At 30.2% G+C, this 16,356-nt stretch overlaps 1 protein-coding gene and 1 long non-coding RNA gene across 2 annotated transcripts in view; one reads left to right on the top strand and one right to left on the bottom strand.

Annotated features, from left to right (window-relative positions):
* The window catches only part of LOC146993383 (uncharacterized), a 295,011-nt gene that overhangs the window by 276,958 nt on the left and 1,697 nt on the right, over positions 1-16,356 (top strand). The window contains exon 3 of the long non-coding RNA XR_015038545.1: positions 15,169-15,230. This is a non-coding gene — a long non-coding RNA (uncharacterized LOC146993383). The remainder of the gene's footprint in view (positions 1-15,168; positions 15,231-16,356) is intronic.
* LOC118200749 (uncharacterized) overlaps positions 1-16,356 on the bottom strand; it is a 178,424-nt gene that overhangs the window by 89,518 nt on the left and 72,550 nt on the right. The gene's annotated exons all lie outside the window — the stretch shown is intronic.

Consider the following 16,356-nt stretch of genomic DNA (forward strand, 5'->3'; position numbering starts at 1 on the left):
CAACTGAAAATTTGAACATTACATAAGTTTAATAATTAAAACATAAAAAAATGAAATTTGTCTTATAGTGTATTTTCTCTCTCTTTCCAACATATCTTCGTAGTGGAACGGTAGCACATTCGGCGCGTATTCAGGGGGTCCAGGCTCAGGTCTTGTGTGCACATTTCACACATCTCCTGCTTCAGAATAACCTAATGACTCCACAGTGGCGCCCGAACTAAAAATTGGTGGACAATAATTCGTCACCACCAGGATTTGGTGATTGGGTTCAATAATACGCAGTCGTCTTTTAAAATTCGGTGTATATAAATTATTTTCTCCCTCTTTCTGCATGCGTTCGTCGTGTAATGGTAGCACAGATATACAGGTTTCAAGTCCCGTCGAGGGCATTGCACAATTTTTCACATCTCTTGCAGCAAAACAGCCTAATGACTCTGCAGTCTATCGTTACTGAGTAGTGAAAATACACTGTATTTAGTATTTCTTCTTGTATTTAGTACCTTTCTTACAAGTTTCCTACATGCGTTTCATTCCAAAATCTTTATGGTGAAGTTAATAACCGTTTATACTTTGTAGAGACATTAGGAATTTTTTGAAGGCAGGCAAGATGAAAAATTAGCAACGCCTTCGCCGGGAATCGAACCGTGGACCTCTGGAATACGCGCACAGCGTGCAGACCACGACACCTCGAAGACGGGAGAAATACCTTTGATAAAGTCGTGTTCAAAATATAATGCTAAGGAAAGTGAGAATTCGAATTCTTTTAGATCCATAACTAATTATTATCAATTAAAATTTTAGGTTTCAAGCTATCACTATGACAAATGTCATTATATTGTAAATACTGATGCTGCTGTATTACGCGAGACTCGATTCATTTTGGTACATATCGTATTTACGATCTTACTTATGTTTATTTTAAACGTGAAGGGAAATAAAAAGTGACTGATATATTTATTCTCATTCGAATGCTTAAAAGTATCATTTTCTCTAACATCATTCTATGTAAATTATTTAATGTTGGCATTTTCATAGGTAAAGACCTGCTCGCAATTATAATATACATTGCAAACAAACACAGAAATTCAACATATGAAAAAAAAGAAGAAAAAAAAAGAAAAGAAACATTTTACTGAAATGTTCTAAAAGCATTTGAAAAGCTACAGTCAGATAATAATAATAATAATAATAATAATAATTTAATAATGATTACTAATTTATATTTTGCGTTGTTTATAGGCAATTTTAGAATATATTATTAGAAACAAAGCTATTAATGGCTTCTAACTTAACCGGATTAATGGATTTTTGATAATTATTTATGAAAACTTTACGAATTAAATTTGAGCATAACAATTGGTTGAAACGAAACGTGTTAAAATAAGCAGCTTTTCAAAAATATTTCGGGTTTTTAGTATGCTTTTCATCCTAATATTGAAATTTTATCTATTATTAGGTCTGTACATTAAGTTAAATTTCAAAAATATTAGAATTGTTAGATAAGAATGTTAACTTTTCTGATTGAGTCTTCAATGGGAAAATCTCTCGTTAAAAATCTCTGAAAAACTACGCAGAAGTGTTAGATATACTTAAACACATGTGCGTGCAATTTCAATGAAAAATATTTGGCGAATTTAGAGTCTTGTTATAAAAGAATAAGTAAAGTTTTGATTTAAAACTGAAATTAAAAGAAAATCTTCTAATAACTAATTGTTATTTGCTATTGGGGTCAAGTAGCATTTTATAATTGGTCATACTGTTATAGAAATCAGAAAACTGGTAATTCCTTTTCTCTGAAAAGATAGGGATTCCGAATTTCTAGGCTTGAAATCCGGATAAGTATCAATTCTTAATTTTCAGATTTTGATTAAGTAATTCTCTGGCCACTATAAAATCCCCACTGGCTGATGTTTGAGGGCAATCAGGTCTACAGTGGAGACCTCAGTTAATGCTTGGAGGCCAAGGGGAATTTTTCTCACGGACAGCTGCAAAACATGAGGAGCGAAATGACGTCACCTCACGAACACGTGATCGATTGCCCATTGTGGCGGAACCAGAACGGATACGTTTTTAATTACAACCCAGGGATTCCGTATAAATTATTAAAATATACTTTTTTTCTTTTCATATACACCGAGCAAACACCTGTTAGTTATCGCTTCGTTTACAATATTTAATATAGCTACCACCCTGAAAAATAACTAACCATTATTAAACTTGAACAGATGGGGTGAAACATATTTAGATGAGTATTTTTTATACGCATATTGAAAAGAAGCCAAGCAAAGATTGTACAGGCTGATTATTAAAAATGAAGCCTATTATGCCAAGCAACTTTAGAAAACATTTGCTTAGATGTGAAAGACAAATACAATGAAAAAATTATTTTTTAAAAAAAATATTTTTACTCTGTTATATAAAAATTCTCCGCATACTGAGAAGACGGTTATGTATAATTTGAAAACAATATTTTTGTGATTACACTGCTGTATAGATTAACACTTTTTTTCTGTTGCAAAGATGAAATAAGCTTTATTTATTTATTTTTTTTCTGGTAAATTTTACCTCTCCAACACGAATATGCAATTTAGTTTTTAAGTTACATCAAAATTTATATTATATTTTAACGCCCATAAGTACTATTTTGCTTACATTTTGAGGTTTGGGCAATAAAGAAATAAATAAGTTTTTCGTTTCTCACCTTTTAAGCAAGAATATGCAACTTACTTTTTAAGATTGGCTCTTGTTTTGAAATTACTGTAAATTTCATGATACATTTTTAATTACTTACATCATGTAATGTTTTGCTCGCATTTTGAGAAATCGACCTAACTGCTGCAGCTTTCATATCGTGATATTTCATTTCCCAGGTTTTCTTTTCTTTTTTGTCTAGCTTTAATTAAAATTAGCAACTTTAATTCGGTGGAATGGGCCGCATGGTAAAGAGTAGTGTTCGCCCTTTGCGCTCGAATTTTCCGTATTTTAGAGCACATTTATATTTGGGTAGGTTCTCCCCCCTCCACCAAGCAGCGGAGGCAGCTGTGGGGAAGGGGTGCTATTTTCTCTCCGAGTAAAATTACCTTTGTTAATCTTATCGAATGATTACTTTGTCTACATTCCTATAAATGTTGCCACGTTACTCTTAAAGAGCTTGACTCTCAGTTAAACTTTCTCAAGTGTTTATATCGTAATAACAAAACACAAGGCCTCCTCTTCTGTCACACCGAAAGGACAGCCAGTCGAGCTTTATTAATGTCATTTTCGTGGTCAACATCACGGATTTTCGTTTTCATGCTGATTGCTAAATAATAATAATAATAATCCCATTGGTACCAAAGGAACTCTACCTTTTTAAAAGCAAACTAATTATAGAAACACTGAACACTGGAAACTTCACTTCACTGTCAAATTCCTCTAGCCGATTTGCTTTACCTGGAGGTGAAATTGGTAGTTTTATTAATTGCGGGTAGCATCCGAGCGTCTGATTTATTCAAATGAAAAATTCTTCTTTATATAAATTTGTAGACTTATTTATATAAATTTGTAGAGATGTAGATATATGTCTTTCGTACAACATGTAGTTGTATGAAAGACATATATGTCAACATTTTGGAAGGTAACCCTTTGGGTAGTTTGAAGTCAGTCAATAATTTATTTTTAGTTAACGGAGTAGTACACGAGTATGTAAGCAAAGAATGCTTGATTTTATATTGAGTTTTATTCTAACCAATAAAGGAGGAAAATTATCTGTGATCAGTGGGTATTCTTTCGTAAGTACTTTAATGAATTTCATTGAATTTTATTTAGCTATTAGTTTTTTTCTTGTTTCCCCCTCCTGTTGGAATTATTAAGAATTTATATCAGACGCATATTAATTTATCACGTATCCAGAGTCTCAGCTAGAGTTTTCAACGTCCGGGGACAACTGAGGAATTCACGTCCCCTACTGTATGCCAAGAATGGAAAACATTTAATTCTAAAATTTCGTAATATCAGTTTGCGTCCCTTAGATGCTGCGTCTGAGAATTATATGTCTTTTGCCTCCTCTAGTTACGCCTTTGCACATATCAGATAATCTAGAATGCTGAACTCTCATGCAATATGTGCTTCTGTTTAAACCTGCGGCAAATAAATGACTATTTGATGCTTGGATAGGACATTAATTAAACTGCAAAAAATTGCTGCCATTTTATGTAATAATGATTTTTTGATTGAATATGTTAAGCATCATAATCGTCGTATACACTCCATTTTGTTTCAAGAATAATATGAGTAAAATTCCTAAAGCGCAAATGCTTACGATTATTATTATTATCTTTTTTTTTTTTTTTTTTTTTTTTTTTTTTTTTTTTTTTGTGAGGAAAGAAAGTTTTTCAAACTTTGATAAAATATAGCCTTAATAATTTAGGAAGTAAAGCTGAACACGCGTGCAACAAAATGTTAAAAGGGGGTTAATATTTTGCTATGTAATTTTATTGCCGTTATAAAAGCATAAGGAAACGAAAAAGGAAAAAGAAAGAAAAAAGGAGATAATTCTACGAAGGCAAATCAAGATGACAGAGGCTGACCCTTATCCACTTAACTGCAACAACAATTTCAATATTATTCTTACCTCTTTAAATCGAATTTAAAATAAAATAAATAAATAAATAAAAAGTGCTATGACCAGTACGTGATTTACTCTATTTGTGCTTCCATGCGAAAAATTAAATCATTCTTAGATATCTATGATTTATTCTAAATGGTGTGCCTTAAGCCTAAAAAATGAGTTTCCAATGTAAAGCATATGAATGTTTCTTTGACTCGTTGATTCATTAGATTATTTTAGATAAAACTGTCAATTTTTCCTATGAGTTTCAACCAATAAAACTTTTAGATGATTTCCATTATATATTCTTCAATTCTTTTAATGCTCATATATGAATTTAAACTTCCTTTAATAAAACTTGGATTTGAATATTTATGGTGTATTATAAAGACATTTATTAACATCGGAACATCATAATAGAAAAATATATTTTCTCAGACAGCGGATTCTCCAGCCTTCGTACAATCTTTCGATTTTTCCTTTCAAAATAAAAGTAAAAGATTAAGTTCGTAACTCAGAAAATGTTCGATCTTCAGCGAAAAACTAATCACAGAAAGTGTACTATAGTTTAAATCACAACGAAAGTATTTTATGTAGAATCATAACTTTCGATTGACACATCGGAATTAAAATTCTTACTTAAGGGATTGTTAAAGCACGCAGTCACTTTTAATACAAAGGAAAACTTGAAAAATAAATCACCTCTGAAAGGAATTTTGTTTCTCTCATTTTCTGTTTATAATGATTCCTGAAATTATTAGAAACTAGAATTTAGGGCCTAATTTTTCATGTTTAATGAAGCTGAAGGTAATGTACAAGTCCGTTAAAATAATAAATGTGTAATTTTCAAGAACATCGGTCTTCTATTTCATGTATCAGGGGGGAAAGGGGAAAAATAGAGAGGTGAAAAAGAAAGAAGGGTATAAGATTATAGAAATGATATTAAAAAATGACCAGCAACGTGTGATAATAAACTTTGATAAATGATTATTAAAACTTTGATTTTGTATGTTGAAAGAATAAAATCGCTATAACGAGATTCATTTCTCAGTGGAACAAAGTTATAAATACTGCATTTTTTATGCACGTTAAGGTATATGAACCATACCAATTTAAAAATTTCTCCCCAAAAGGAATTCCTCAGAATGTTCTAATGACTTGCCAAAATTTGAATAGTTCGACTGAAAACCTTATAAGTTGCTTTCAAATTAATTATAAGCTGTTTAGTTAGATTAGTAATCCATTTTCGTTTTTTTTTTTAAATTACAGTGTAAAAAATGTAATAAAAGATTAAAAGTATTTCAAATGATATTTAAATTAACTGGGACTTTTCTTGTTTTAATATTCGCACTCACCAATTTTTCATATATTTGTAAGCCTTTTATTTCAAGAATTGGCCTAAAATAATTGCATTAAAACTGTAATTACACTTCTCAAATACTAATAGCAATTTTGATTTAAAAGAAAAGAAGCCAAACAAAGTTTGAAAGAAAGGGGTGCAAAAGTTTTATTACTATTTTAAAGAAATGCATTATAAAACCAGAAGACATGTTACCAGAAATTAGTAGCGGAAACAGACCAAACCAACTAAAATGAAAATATCTTTTGAGTATAAAAATTTATGAGGTACGTTTTGCAGTTATTCCAAAACAAGTTGTGAAATTCGTCTTAAATACAATTTTATTACCGACTTATTTTATCTTTCTTATCTCGAGACGGAAACATGAATTTTAAAATGTTGCTCCAAAAATTCCATTAGATTCACCGAACGAAACAGAAATCTCAAATAAAATCTCGTTTATTGTAACATCCTGAAAAAATAAAATTATAAACCTTCCACAAGCGCTTTAATTCTTTCACTTTATGTTACAGTCGCCGTATTTATTTAAGAAGATAATTCACTTGACGCCCACCCGATGCATGAAGTTGAAACAAACAAGGGTAATAAAACATCGTACAAACTGCAGATGTAAAAAAAACTTGGATGAGCTAACATTTATTCGATACCATTTGTACAGAATTGATTTTAAGTCTCACTTTTAGTGTGCCCTTTCTCTCCATACATATATATATGCTAGGAAAGAAAGGGAAGTAAAGGACAAAAATCCCATCTTTTACACCTTAGAAATGCGTAAGATAAAAGAAATATAAAACTTTTTACGTTCTCTCCGAGGAAAGCAACAGGAAATGTATAAGTCCTCCACAGAAGGTGCATTTTTTTTTTTTTTTTTTTTTTTTTTTTTTAAATCTTTAAATGAAATCTTTTCCGTGGCCCATTACTGGAAAGACAACATACAGAGTGGGGATATCTACAAATTTCGAGCAAGTACGAATTTCAACTTGCAGTGGTTAGGTAATCTCAGACATGTTTAAAGTATCTTTTTTATTAGGATGAATCATTTTTTCTGCATCTAAATCGCCATATATTAGGATTTTTTAATATACGCTTTAAAGCTTGATATCAGAATTTACCTTGTGATAAACAAGGTAAATTCTGATATCAAGCCTTATAAATATGACTATTGCACATTTCCCGATAGAAAAAAGTGCTAGTGAGTGTTTCTTATTGCCATAATTGTGGTTAATAATGGTTGGTACCCTTTTAGAAATTATCTTTACTACTATCTTTACTACTTAAGTCTACTAACTTAAAAATCCAAATTATGTACCGTTAGCAATTATATTGATAGTACTTAATTTAGATTTTGATAGTTTTGGTGTTGGTTCCAGAAACATTCTTATGGAAAGATGGCACAAATTATAATCATATCATTTGAATTTTCAAACAAGTCAAGACAGCCTTATCTAAGTGAGTGAAAAATGAATAATTGCACCTTTAACGGTGTACTGAAGTATATGTCAAAATAACTCTTCGGTTAGTCTCTATGTATAAGATGAATCTGGTTTCATTTTTCCTACAATAATTTAAGTTAAGCATGTTTTTAAAACTGTCTTCTTAGAAATTGGTTTCATTGCTTGTAATTATACTTCAGCTAGGCCTGGCTGGTTCACTGAATGCTTGCATTTTCATCATGTATCTTAGATCAAACTTTCATGAATTTAGAGCAACAGAGACAAAAATTGTTTATTTACATTTTAAAATAAGTACATTAACTAAGAAACACCAAATCATCATTAATCCACTTAACATTTTTCTTTCTTTTGGAAAATAATTTTCTTTTAATTTTTGAAACAGAATAAACACAGCGAAATCTTTCTAAAACGACCACTTACAGCTCTTGATTATGTTAGACTTCTAAGGAGGTGATCGTTTTAGAGAAACAATGATCAATACGAATGTTTATTTAGATTCACAGAAGTAATGATCGCTTTCAGAGAGGTACTCGTCATGAGATGGCTCCTTATATGTAGCTGCAGCTTTTAAAATTTTTAGTTGAGGCCCTTGAATATTTCTGATTTCTAACTTGTTACTCCTTTTAGTAAAAAGCTTGGCCAGTCTTGACATGCACTTATACAGACGATTTATTATATATATATATAAAATGTAAATAAGTATTACTGATTTTAAAAGCTACTTTATCTAAAAGCAGAACATGATTGGGTTTTGACATTCTTTAAAAAGTTTCCATTTCTGTATTGAAGCTTGGTAAATAGGTTATTTTTCATGGATCATTTTGAAAATCACTTTCATATTCTTGATTTCTTAATAAGTTTGCATATTTGCTTCATTTATTTCATGGGTAAACTATCGAGCTTGAGAAGTAATTTATTTAGGAAGATCGTTTAAATTTTACGAATTGGTAAAGACGGTTCGGCATTGTATTTTTCATATAGAATTATGCCAAGTAAAGCGAAAAAGGATATTGTCTAACTGTTCTTCCATCACTTCATTTGACGATGGGTAATGTAAATGCGAAAGAGTTTTACTTAGAAACTCGTTCACAAGGACATCCTTTTTCGTAGACAGATAACCTTGTGTTTTTTGCATTCAAATAACCTGTCTAATCATTTAACACAGATCTAACAGAAATTAAGAATTGCTTGTATGTTAAATTCATGTAATTTATGCTTTCATAAATTTATGTTTGTTTCTGAAAAAGAGAGAGAGATATGTGATATTTGTAAAAGAAATATCATAATCTCAGGGATTAATTTTATGCTGCATTAAATTGCTACTTTTTTATGTTTAAAAATTTTCAAAGGTTAATTTTAAAAAAATTCTTATAATTATTAATATACTTTTAAATCGAAAATATTGATAATATGCAAATCATATGGATCTTGGTGGAAATTTAGAACCGGGCAGTGACTTGCATTTATTTCCAATTCGTTGTTATATACACATAGTAAATTTATGTTGCATTATTTTAGAAGATATTTTGAGAACATTGAAGGTGGTTGGAAACAGTTCTTGAAATGAAAATTTTCTAAAATGTGATTTCTATTTTCAAGGTGGTGGTACGATGTCTGAAAACTGTTAACACATTTATTTTCGTAAAATTATATGTTATTACCTTTTTTATGTGTCTTCTTAGTGAAAGTTTCTTAGTAATGAAATAAAATGTTCAGAAATTCATCGTTATTTTTAATATAATTTTCTTCAAAATGAAGAATGAATATGAAGTCTCTTCAAAATAATTAACAAATTAGGAAATCTTAAAATTTTTTGGAAGAGAAAAAAGAATTTTACTTTAATAATTTTTCATATCAAACATAAATGATTTTCTGATTCCTCAAATTATGACTTTACCAAGAGTGCAAAATGATGAGCTTGCGAAATGAGCTGGCTGCATGGATATTTTCGAACTTTCTCACAAGCATAGCGATAAATACGAGGCCACTTTCCCATATAAAATACTCCCATTAGGCAGATATTCCTCGTGCTTTTGGCTTATTCAATCAGAACAATTTGCTAGTGACAGAAAGAGAAAAAATATTTCATTCTAAAATTTTTTATCCTTCTAGAATATCTTCAAAGTGTTCATCAGAGACATGAAATTCTCAGAGACATAAAATTTCATGTCTCTGATATGAAAATGACATGAAATTTCAGTAAAATTACTATTAAATTTTAGTGAAATTTCAGTAAAATTACTATTAATTTTCTAGTACTATTAAATTTTACTGAAATCAGTAAATTTCCTTACTTTATATGATTTTTTAACCTTTTCATTGGAATAAAACTGACTGACGTATTTGAAATAAAAATATAAATATAAAATGTCATTTCATATAAATGTAAGAGCATTTTAAGATTACACTTTTGCCATAAAATGCTTGAATTGCCTTACACTTGATTTCATATTTCTAATTGGATTATATGCTAAATGATGATGTTACTTTTGTAGTCATAAAAGATTAAAAAAATCATACAAAGTAAGGGAAAATAAGATAGTGTTACTAACTTATCTTTTTGTATTTGCCTCGTAATAAAAATATGTGTTCAACTTTTATGCTGAAATGCAGTACTCCTAAAGATAGAAAAACGTGGAGAAATATCTTGGTCTCAATCCACCAAAACTTCTACAAATAAATAAATAGAGGATGGGATTTTCTTTAAGACTTGTTGTTTCGTTACTAGAAAGTGAAAAGTTAATGAGAATCTTTCAAGAAGGAGAAACAGCTTAACTCTTGGCGTTTTGAAGAAATCTGTCGCGATCTTTTGATGATGTGGATTTTATTATAGCAAGAAGGATAGGAAGTTGGAAGAACTTTCAAAGTTTTCTTTTTAACTTTACTGAGTTTCATTTTTTGATTTCAGGTGTTGTAAAATGTTATGTTCTTCATAATTCATTTTCAATGTGATATGTTAGGCTTCAGATCGATTTACTTTACTATAATACTCAAAATGATGCACCGAAACTTTTAAACCAACGCTTTAATGCTAAACTTTATAGAGAACTGCTTTCATTCTTCATTAGTATATTCATACTTTGAATGAGTAATTGCTATTTTTAGCTTTAAACTGCCAGAATTGAAAACAATTACTTTGATATCATATGTTCAAAATGTTAATGACCACAAAACTACTGTCTACTAAATAAATAACATGTGCCTAATAAGCCTTTATTATTTTCCATAACTATAAGAGATTGTGATGAAAATTATATATTCAATATTTGTGAGATGGGCAGTGAATGCTACTGCTTCAACTTCACTTAAGTCTCCAGCATTTTATAATTAATTAAAATAAGATAAAGACTTTTACCAAGAATTAGTTTGGCGTGTTAAAATGCTTACGAGAAATATGCCTTTCCATAAAGCAGCTGATTTCACGCTGCCGCCTTCTTCCCATTAATTTCAAGATACTGCATTTAAATCAAATTAAACTTTATGCTGTAAATGCTAAGAACCTATTTTATGTTCAACACATAATTTTAGTGCAGCCAGTCTGAAACTGATAAGAGTCTATTAAATCCATTTTCGCTACAACGATCAGCGGTTATTATGTCACATCACCTGCATGGTTCTAATTAAACTTCAGCTCGTGAAATTTTCCAAAAGAAAATATTAACGTTAGTAATATTAAAAAAAGTCTCCCATAGTATTATATCCAATACGTGTGATTTTATTAACGTCTTTAAAGAAAACCTGCGGCACAACAGAGTGAATTATATTGTAAAAGTACTTTGAAGGAATTATAAATGTAAAATTCTTATAAGCGCGCTGCAGTATATACAATTACCTTTCATAAAACACATGAATATCTACCAAATAAAAGCACGTATAAAAGTCTTCCTACCACTAAAGGAATCGCTTGTTCCTTCTTGATTTGTAAACAAGAGCTCTGCCCACTGAACTGCCAAATCCATTAATTTGGCACAATTTTGATTTCAGCCTAACTCAGCAGGCTAGGTTTTATTAGAAACTCGAATACTGGCTTTCCAGATATGTTTGGTAACCAATTCTTTTTTACAACTTTGCCGATAAGAAGAGCCTATATTTTGTTGCATTATCAACGTTTTTGTTCAAAACATTTAATTTTCATATATTAAGGTTGTAGAGACATTAGGTACTTTTTGGAAGCAGGAAAGAGGAAAAATTAGCAACGCCTTCGCCGGGAATGGAACCACGGAACTCTGAAATACGCGCAGACCAGCGTGCAAACCACCACACCACGAAGACATGCGAAGAAGGAAGGAGAAATATCTTATAAGGTTACATCAAAATTATTATTTTTTGTAGATTTATTATTATGAATTACTAAGAAAATGAATAATTCATTCAGGGAATACGAACGCTTGTTCGATTCAAGAAAAAAAAAAAAAACCCGTTACAATTTTTAAAAACTATTTTTAACAAAAAATAAATAATAAAAAATTTTCCCGAAACGCATAATTTAGAATCAAGGACTTCAAAAGAAAATTATAGCCATAAAAATGTTACCAAAGTATAAAATTTACGTTTTATTTCATATTGTGCTCTTAGACCAGAATTTTTCATTAAGGAATTTAAAAAGAAAATATTCTCCTAGAGTCTTTAATAAATAGCTTTGGTCAAAATTAAAAAATCAGACTGTTTACCATTGACGTCCATTTTACACTTCTCATTCATCTTTCGCTACAGCCAGAAAAGAAAGATCATGCTAGATTTCAAAATAAAATTATCGTCATAAAACTTAAGTAGGGAAATTATAAATGCTTTTGCTATTCGACTGTATTTTAAAAAATTCATATTTCAGTCGCTTGCAAAAGAAAAGTAGAATGCACAATTTTTTACATATAATTACGGAACAATTAAAGCGAATACAAAGGTGGTTAAGAAGGCAATGCATTGTTGTGCGCCATTATTCCCTAAAATGAAGTCGGAGAATTTATCTTTCCTCAAAAAACAAAGTTATCGCCACAAAACCCTTATTCACAGCCAAGTAATGCCGCGTAAAGAAAAACGTAAAAATCCATTTCCCGTTCAAATTAAGAGGTGGACTGAAGTTGGAGCAACAAAAGAGGGTACGGTTCACTAGCATCGAGTTGTAAAATTCGAACATGTACGCAGTTTCAAAAAACTGAAACATCGTTTCCAGCCTTGATAGGTGAGTAACGGACAATGTAATGCAAGGAACGCCTAATGCTTGTAGCGACCTTAAACAAGAGAGACAGCGATTGAAAATATACCAAAAAGCGGTGTTCGAGGGAAACTGGTAACTTCGTGTTCTCAACTGCGAAGCGGGGGTGTTTGAAACTTTTTTTGTTTCATTATATTTCTTACTTTACCTCCTGATCTTCTAGAGCCGCGTGTAAGTTTTGCAAAAATTTTTCATTTAATTCCTGCTCCTTAAAAATTCACTGAAGATCTGAGTTTAGGATTTCTTTACAATTTTAGGGCGTCTTTTAATTGAAATATTATGAACTGCTTATTCTTCATCGAAGACGCAATTTGTTGTATTGGTTTTAATCTCCCGCGACATGTATGGCAGTCATTGTATTTTTTATTTTTTATGTAAGTGACATCCCCTTTTTAGATTGAATGTTCGGAATAAAAATTTAAAAACATTTCAAATTGTAACAAGCTCAGAGATCGTTATTTAAATTTTTAAACATCGAGCTTCAGGAGTTTCGAATAGGGTAGTATTACTTTATTTATAAATTATAAATGTATTTCATTTTAAAGCTTGACATTTTTAATTACATTTTTTAAGGTTCCAAAATTTAGCAAAATTCAAAACAATAACAGCATAAGAAATTCAACTTTGGAAAATCACATCAGCTCAGATCACATTCGGTTGTAAATAATGCTTAGCTTATGACTTAGCTGGTTGCTAGCTTTACTAACTCAGTAATAAAATATCTGTCCGAGCGGAGAAGAGATCTTAGGTCGAGACTTAGTCCAGTACATATATATATATATATGACCTAGCTTTCTTTAGAAAGTCGTTCATGAAGCACCCTTTCTTTAAGTAAAGATAGCTCCTAAAAGTTAAGCTGTGTAAGCTTCAAGAGCTTACACAGAAATGACTTTTAAGAATTTAATTCAGTTAAATTGTTAGAAAAGATATAGTAAAAGGATGTTGTTGTAACTAAGACTCTGCTTAAAAAAAACCTGAGCCATTTTTTTTTAAACACTCCTATTTTAGGATAAATTTCAAAATTTGGATAGGAAAATCAAGCGTAGTTGTCATTAACAAAATATTCTAAGTTTTTTTTTTTTTTTTTTTTTTTTTTTTTTTTTTTTTTTCTTATGACAAACTGCACGCAGTTTGATAAAAGGTTGCAACCAAAGGCGGAATTTTTTTTTTTTTTTTTTTTTTAACTCAGTACTAATAACAAACAGAAATTCTTTCAACTTCTTTTCGTGCTGATGACAGCCGAGCAAGTAAACGGTACTTGCACAGTAAAGCATTCTTTAAAAAAACAAATCATAACCATATAAATATGATTTTCAATATACTGTAATAAATATGGTACAATATTTCCAAATTTAGCAGCTTATTCTGCAAATATTTTAAAAGAGAAAATACTTTGTAGAAAATGCGTTTTGAATGGTAAAATTGAAGAAAATTTTGCTTGAGTATGTCTAAGATGAAACTATTAAATTTAGATGTGAGGTACTTTCTCCTAAATCTTTTTAAAATCATTCCTTCGTTATTCCGAAATACTGTTCAGCGAATTTTAAATCTGTTATGTGGTAATAACTCATTACAGATTATGCTTAAATTTAATAAACGACACAAGAAATTTGAAAGCTTATTTCTAGACCTCTCCCAATTAAAGAATTTTCCCAATTTACCTTATCTTTTCTTCATATTCGAGATAACTACTGTTTTTAGAGCCGTAAAATGAATCTCTTTTCCAGAAAGTATGCTAACATGTTTGACTTACTCCTCCCCCTAATCCATCACTAGGGCTCACCCTAAATTCCTCTACCACCCGCAAAACTGAGGTATTTTCGAAAGAACCCCACTTCCCATACCTTGCTTCTGAGGCTACTTAAAAGTGCCTCTGAAACCGACAAAAACTTACATGTTTAATGGTTACACAAAATGTTCAACTTTAAAGTAGCTGTTTGTACCATGATTGATAAATATTTCTAAACTTTTGTTGTAATTATGTCTGTGCCCTCTTTTAAGATACAATACTTAATGACAAATAAAACTTGAATTAACATAGCAAAGAAAAGTTATCAAAGGCATATATGCCTTTGATAACTTTTTTGCTAGTTTGTTCTGTAGGAAAACTAGCAAAAACTACAGCAATCACTCAAATTAGATCAAATATTTTCTGGCAACATATGCTTATGCTATGTCTCAGGATTTTGTTATTAGTGCAGTTGAACATGTTATAGTCAATAAACTCAAGATTACTTAAATATTTACTGCTAAATAATGAATTTGTTCGAAATTTGGAGTTGCTTTTTAAAACTACACCCAGCCCTTGAAATGAATAGTAAAATAAAAGCACAAAAAATGAGTATTTATATCTACGTTTATATCTATCTTACTTGTATATCTTACATACTTTAAATACTAGTTACTTGTCTTCTGAAAGTCCTTCATAAAGAGCTCCCTCGTTTCTGACAGAATTAGAGTACTTCACCATAATTAATTAAAGAAGTAAACAAACAATCTAATGTGCTGATTATGCGGCCACGTAACAGTGACTTTAATTATTATTTCTTTGTAGTTGCTGCCCAGATTACTCCACCGAAATATTGAAAAATGCATCGCCACCATGAAATTTGAAAGGTAATAATATATTCTATTTTAAAGACACATATTTTGTAATAAACTTTAAAATACTTTTTATCATGCAAAACTTAAGAATGCTGATTTCTGATAAAAAAAAGGCGAATCACTGATTGAGCTAGATCTGTGTACCACTTCTAAATATTAAAATTTTCTAAGGAAAATGCTTGTCTTATTGTCCCAGATGTAATTAAAAGTTCTTACTGAAGCTTTGAGAAAAGATTTCCTAGTTATTTTCTTTTACATTTTTCAAAAAGTTCATGTAATAATTGAAGTAAAAATAATACATTTAAAATAAGGAATGTAATGTCTTTTCGCATATTCCATAAATATTACTATACATTATTATGCATTATTCCAAAGAAATATCTTCTGCACGGGTCTAGAAATAGATGGGACTCAGATGAATACTTACAAATTCTGTTCTGATGCAAGTATGGTCTACAGTTTTCTGGAATATTAGATAGTGCTGTGCAGTTTAATTTTTTTAAAATTAAGTAATTAGAAAGGTGAGTGAAGAATAGCTATCTTGCAGTAGTTTTATGCAGTTAAATAAATATAGATAACTAGAATTCACATGAAATTAAAATTTCTCATAAAACTGAGAGATTAATTTACTTCTGAAAATATACTATACCCCATGGGACGATTTATTCAAATGCCCTCATCTGTCTCGCCTCTTAAACCTAAGCCAAACAGGGAAAGCGAAATAGCCTCATAGTTTTATCTCAATGATTTTGACTTTCTTACTTCGTTCTGTAATTAAATTGGAACAAATTTAATAACAAACGTTTTGATTTAATCTTCATTTCATTCTTTACCAGTTTACGTAGAACTATGCAGAAATTTCATTCGTTCTCATTTTAAAATCAGGTGTCAATATTCTTCCATAACTAACTCTTATTTTAAAATATGTGAAAAATTTTTATATTCACAAACGCCAAACTAAAAAAAAGAAAGTATTTTTTAAATGCAGTTGAAACCTGGAGATTACAGTCTAACACTTTGAAAATAACTTTTACTTTTATTTTTTACCTTTATTTTTTAGCCTTTATTTTTTAGCCCAAAGAGCGTTAACCCAGAAGGGCTATTGATTTCAAATCGGCATTTTATGTCGACTCACTTT

The sequence above is a fragment of the Stegodyphus dumicola genome, chromosome X1 (genome assembly GCF_044657685.1).
Source record: "Stegodyphus dumicola isolate Sdum_Otavi_A_Nest chromosome X1, ASM4465768v1".
Lineage (NCBI taxonomy): Eukaryota > Metazoa > Arthropoda > Arachnida > Araneae > Eresidae > Stegodyphus > Stegodyphus dumicola.